The following is a 6000-nucleotide window of genomic DNA, read 5'->3' as shown; positions in this document are numbered from 1 at the left end:
GAAAGAAGTCCACATGTAAGTGGACCTGTGCAATTCAAACCCATGTTGTCCAAGGGTCAACTGTAGTATAAAACAGAATAAAATGAAATAGAAAGTATCAGACTACATCACTCCTTGTGAGGGTAAGAATTATCTCATAAAACCTTTATTTCTCGGCTGGGTGCAGTGACTCATGCCTGTAATCCTAGCAGTTTGGGAGGCCAAGGCGGGCGGATCACGAGGTCAAGAGATAGAGAACATCCTGGCCAACATGGTGAAACCCTGTCTCTACTAAAAATACAAAAATTAGCTGAGCGTAGTGGTGCACACCTGTAGTCCCACCTACTCCAGAGGCTGAGGCATGAGAATCGCTTGAACCCAGGGGGCAGAGGTTGCAGTGAGCCAAGATTGTGCCATTGCACTGCAGCCTGGTGACAGAGCGAGACACCGTCTAAAAAAAACCCAAAAAAACCTTTACTTCTCTGTAGATATGAATGTGTTTACATGTATGTATACCAAGTACAATGTAAAAGAAGTTTCTTAGTAGGGAAAATGGTAAAAAAATTTGAAGTGCACTGGCCTAGGTAATTATTATTCATTCATTAGAATTTACTTGAGAGAAATTCTGGAGGAAATTTATAATAATGTTAAAGAAAAAGTTGGTCACAAAGTGGTGTAGATATTAGGACGGCAATTATAGAAAATATGAATGTGTATACGTAAATGACAGGAAAGGTATGAGAAAACAGTCGTTGTTCTAAGAAGATACATGTGATTATTACTCCTCATTTTGTTTTTTTATTTCTAATCTGAGACAAAAAGATCTACAATTAACTCTAGTGCAGACTGGCCTTAAACTCTGTTGTAAATTCCAATAAATAAAGCAAATCGGAATGCACTTCAACCAAGCAAAGAACCAGTCTACTGAGGATACTTATAAATGAAACTAGAACACCAGATAGATAAAATATGCCTGGTGGATGGAACAAAACATTTCTAAGCCCAAGAGCATGTTTCTTTCTTTATACACATGCCAATGCTGAGAGGGATAGCCAACTAAATCATCTCTTGTTCATTTATACCTTAGCATTACTTAGTGTACCTGGTCCCCTCCAATAAAAGAGTTAGCTTGTGTCAAAAATAGATAAAACTGCTAATGGTGAGAAGAAATTGTAAAAAGAGGCGTTAGAAGATGCTAAGTTGTTTCTCTTCAGCATCTTCTAGTATCTCTTTTTAATTTATAATTTGCTTAAAATTGGCTGTTTCATAGAAAATTATCTTGTGACCATCATTAAGATGAATGAGACCCATATCAAGTTAAAGTATTTCATGGAGCCACCTTAGCTAGTCTGGAGTTACTCTGGGTAAGAAGCTAGACTTGGGGGCTGGATGAGGAAAGAAAAGGGCAAGGGAAATTGTTAATGAGGCTATAATCAGCATAAGTGGAAACAGCTGGAGAAAGCAAACAGCAAACTTGAGATTTCTTCTTACCCCTGCACCCCACTATCCAACAGAGTGAGAACAATCTGTGCTTTCAGACACTAAAAGCTGTAGATGCTTACCAACAAACTCAAATAATTTCAAGCTCTCATGGTGCCAGCTAGCCCACAGAATCTGAATTGATCTTGTTTGTCAATCAAATATTGAATGCCAATCTGCATAAATAGTTACAATTTCTAATGTATGTGGCAGGATGAGGTGTTCTGATCCCATATGCACTTATTTCCTTCTGGTCCTCATCACTCATTGAGAAAATACATTTGGTAAAGCTGATTTAAAATGAGATTTAAAAATAATTGTAAATATTTTACACATTTATGGGATACATGTGATATTTTGTTGCATGCATAGAACGTGTAATAATCAAGTCGGGTACCTGGGGTATCTGTCACCTAGAATATTTATCATTTCTATGTGTTGGGAACATTTCAAGGTCTCTCTTCTAGCTACTTCGAAATATATATTACAACCTGGGCATAGTAGCTCATACCTATAATCCCAATACTTTGGGAGGCCAAGGCAGGAGGATTGCTTGAGGCCAGGAGTTCAGCCAGCCTGGACAACATAGCAAGATCTTGTCTCTACAAAAAAAAAAAAAAAAATTAAATATTAGCCAGGTATGGTGGCTTGCACCTGTAGTCCCAGTTATGTCGGGGGCTGAGGCAGGAGGATTCCTTGAGCCAGGAGGTTGCAGTAGCAGTGAACCATGATAGTGCCACTGCTCTCCAGCCTGGACCACAGTGAGACCCTGTCACCCCCCACCCTCCCAAAAAGGAAAGAAATACATATCACATTATTGCTAACTATAGTCATCCTACTCTGCTATCAAACATTAGAACTAAAAGAGAGGATTTTTAAACTAGTAATGCTACAAGAGGTGGTCAATACTAAGAGAAAATACTAAAGGTTTTTTTGGAAGCTATACCACTCTTAACAACAGGAAAAAATAAACTCAGTCTCTCTTTAGGTGGCACAATTAAGATGTACCACTATTCCCAGATCAGGATCAGGAAAAAAGGTCATCATGACCTTAATGTGGGGTAGGCAGATAGGAACAAATTACTGAAAGTTAATCCACAGATCCGGATGCCTCCTCAAAAGGTAAAATAATATACGAAGTACATTTGTCTTCTCTAAATTTCCTTTAGATAGTGGTAATATGAACATTAACAACATATCCTATAAAGAAGAGAGCAAACAGAAAGGTCATCCCTTCTCTACAAGCTAATTTTAAAAGATGCCGAATGGACGTTTCTGAGATCCCACTTCATTTGTAGATTCTCGGTGGAAATTTCATCAGCTAATTTCTTGGGTGGAAGCTGGAAGATGTCCCCCACTTAAACTGAGGAACCAAATACCTAAAATCAAGATTGAGCTTTCTTTCCTGTTACACCACTGAACTTTTTGATCTAGGACAGATATTACCCATGAATAAAGAGAAAATTACTCACATTGGGGAAGGAGATGAAGTTTTCGAGTGAGTAAGGTACTATGCAGAGTTTGCAATGGCAGAATCAAAGCTTTTATATTCTCTATCACACCCCTATGTCATCTACAGTTACAAACTCCTGGGACAAAAGAAAAAGGAAATGAGTCTAGACTACCATGTGATGAAAGTACCTCTAAATTCTAGTGTAATTCCCCAAATTTAAGGCAAGATGCTAGAAAAATACAGCTTCATCAAAGGTTAAGTGTAACTGTTCATACGATTTTTAGAATCCTTAATATGTTGCCCTTATTGACCAAGTTACTGACTACCACTAGTTAATGTAAACTATTATTTGCATTTTATAATACATTACATTTTATAAATACTTTAAGTGGCCAACATAAAAATTAATGAGACCCGTATCAGGTTAAACCACTTTGTAAAGCTACTTCAGCTGATCTGGAGTTACTCTGGGTAAGGAGAGGCTAAACTGGAGGTGATGGGACACTGGGGAGTATGTTTAGCTTCTTTGCTAACATTACATAACAGAGAAGTATTTAAGAAATCATTAAACATAATTTGTCCATGTGCATGAGACACACCCATGTACACACAAGTTCAGTTCACAAATGAGAACATCAACTGCCTTTTAAAAATATTTTCAACTTATTTAAAATATGTAGCCTTTATTTCTGAGGGAAAATATCCAGTCCTTGTGATATGGGAAGGAGGCAAGGAAGCACTGGGTGGAGAAAGGTAGGGTCCCTGGCTAGGGCTCTTCCCTTCTGGCCTGTGCCCACCGACCTAGGTGAGAACAGGCATTCCTGCTTTTGCCCCCAAATGTTGCATTTTTCCAAGACCACCCTGGCCCACCACATCCCCCATGCTGTGCCTATAAAAACTCCAAGACCCTAGCGGACACAAATACAGACAGCTGGACCTCGAGAGGAGCAGAGGCGCGGAAGAGGACACCGACAGGCACCAGCGGACTCTGGCAGGCCATCAACAGCAGGACGACATGGAATTCGGCTGGGGGCGGCCAGACTCCAGGGGAAGATCACCTTCCCACTCCATCTCCCGTCTGTCCTCCCCATTTACCTCGCTGAGAGCTACTTCTACTCAATGAAATCTTGCACTCATTCTCCAAGCCCGCGTGTGATCCCATTTTCCTAGTACGCCAAGGCAAGAACCCCGGGATACAGAAAGCCCTCTGCCCTTGCGATAAGGCAGAGCGTCTAATTGAGCTGATTAACACAAGCAGCCTGAGGATGGCTAAACTGAAAGAGTGCACTGTGACACACACCCACTGGGGCTTCAGGAGCTGTAGACAATCAACCCTAGATGCTGCCGTCGGGTCAGAGCCCAAAAACGCTCCTCACGACCTGCCAGTCTGCATGTTCCTCCGAGGGGTTTGAGCGAGCCACACCCGCATCGCACCCTCTGCGAGGGGGATAATGGAACTTTTCCCATTTACCTGGACTAGCTGAGCAGATTATTTATTTCCTTGCTAATTTTTCATCTTTTTAACAAATTATATTCTTTCCATGTTTGAGTCCAATTTCTGAATGAAATGGTCTTATGTTTTATTCTCAATACTTTGATGCTGAAACTTTCTACATACGAAACTACATTAAAAAAACACAAAAAAATCTATTTTGTAAACAAATGACTAAATTGGGGGCAGATTTGCCATTTGGGTTGGCAGATTTTCTACTGTAGAGCTCTATCAGTGAAAACAGTTCTGGTGTTTAAACATTGGACTCTGGAAACGAAAAAATCAGGCATTTGATTGAACAAATAAATGAAAATTATTGTTTTTCATGACCCCCTAATTTGCAGAGCTTTACACTTTTCAACATGTCTCCAAACCCATTATATGATTATGTCACTTGATTCCCACATATGTTTACGAGGTAGATCACGCCACAGTTAACATCATCCCCAATTTATATATGAGGATCCTGAGACACAGAGTTTGTGTGACCTATACAATGTCACACAGAAAGTTAACGTAGAAGAGGGATCAACCCAGATCTCCTGGCTACTAATTTGTTTTCTACCATGTCACTTCACTCGCCAACATCAAGGGCCAGATCTCTTTAGTGTGTTCAAGAAACGCAAGGAAGAAGAGTGATTATTATTCCCCTGGATTCGCCCGTCTTCATTGCGCAGAACAAGCAATTTCCGGCTACTAACATACATAGCTGCTTTCCTGCAAAGTTTTCCCACAGAAGCCCTGAAATTTTCAAAAGAGTTATTTATTGCTACATGGAGATGTGAAGAAACTTTTAGTTTTATCTTCCCATATCCCAGTTTGATCTATTAAATTTTGACCTCAGTGCGTCTTTAAAGGTGTTTAAAATTCAGTGCCCACATCCCAAATTTCTCAAGGGTCAGCAAGTCAAGTTCATTTACACTTTATCCCCGAGTTTCTTTCCTTTTTATCCTTTCTTTTATATAAAAAGGAATAAACCAGTGACCCATGCTTTTCACTTAGAGACTCTTTGGTCTGTACTTTAATCACTTCTTATCTGGTATCTTCACTATAGGGTATCATGCTGAAAATAAGTACTAAACAACTATTTACTTCTCACTGGACAATTCCAGCAATTTCTATCAGGTCACTTCAATACTTAGTGAGATTGGCAGTTGCCAAATCATGAGTCCAAATGTGTCACCACTTGGAAGATAAATAAGGTCAAGGACATGGGATTGCAAAAAACAAAGGAAATCTATTTGAGACTTCGTATAAAACAAAGTTTGCAAATAGCTAATGAATGCTGGTGAAGAAAACAAAGCTGTACTTATAGTTATACATGGAAAAGTCTACAGTCATTAAAGACAATGGCATAGATCTATGTTTACTGACACAAGATATTCATAACATTTTATAGAAGTGTAGATAATGTGACTGCATCTTAAATTTTATCCATGCATAGAAGCAAATCTGGAAATTGTAATTTTCTCTAAGGAGGGAAATTATGGATTTTTTTATATTTTTAAATGTTTGTTTATACTTTCTAGTTTTTCTCTAATGAGTTTATCTTTCTTACTTTATAAGTAAAGCCTATCTATGGAAATTTAACTAAAGC

This window comes from Symphalangus syndactylus, chromosome 21, assembly GCF_028878055.3.
Source record: "Symphalangus syndactylus isolate Jambi chromosome 21, NHGRI_mSymSyn1-v2.1_pri, whole genome shotgun sequence".
Classification (NCBI taxonomy): Eukaryota; Metazoa; Chordata; class Mammalia; order Primates; family Hylobatidae; genus Symphalangus; species Symphalangus syndactylus.
This window is presented reverse-complemented; position numbering follows the sequence as displayed.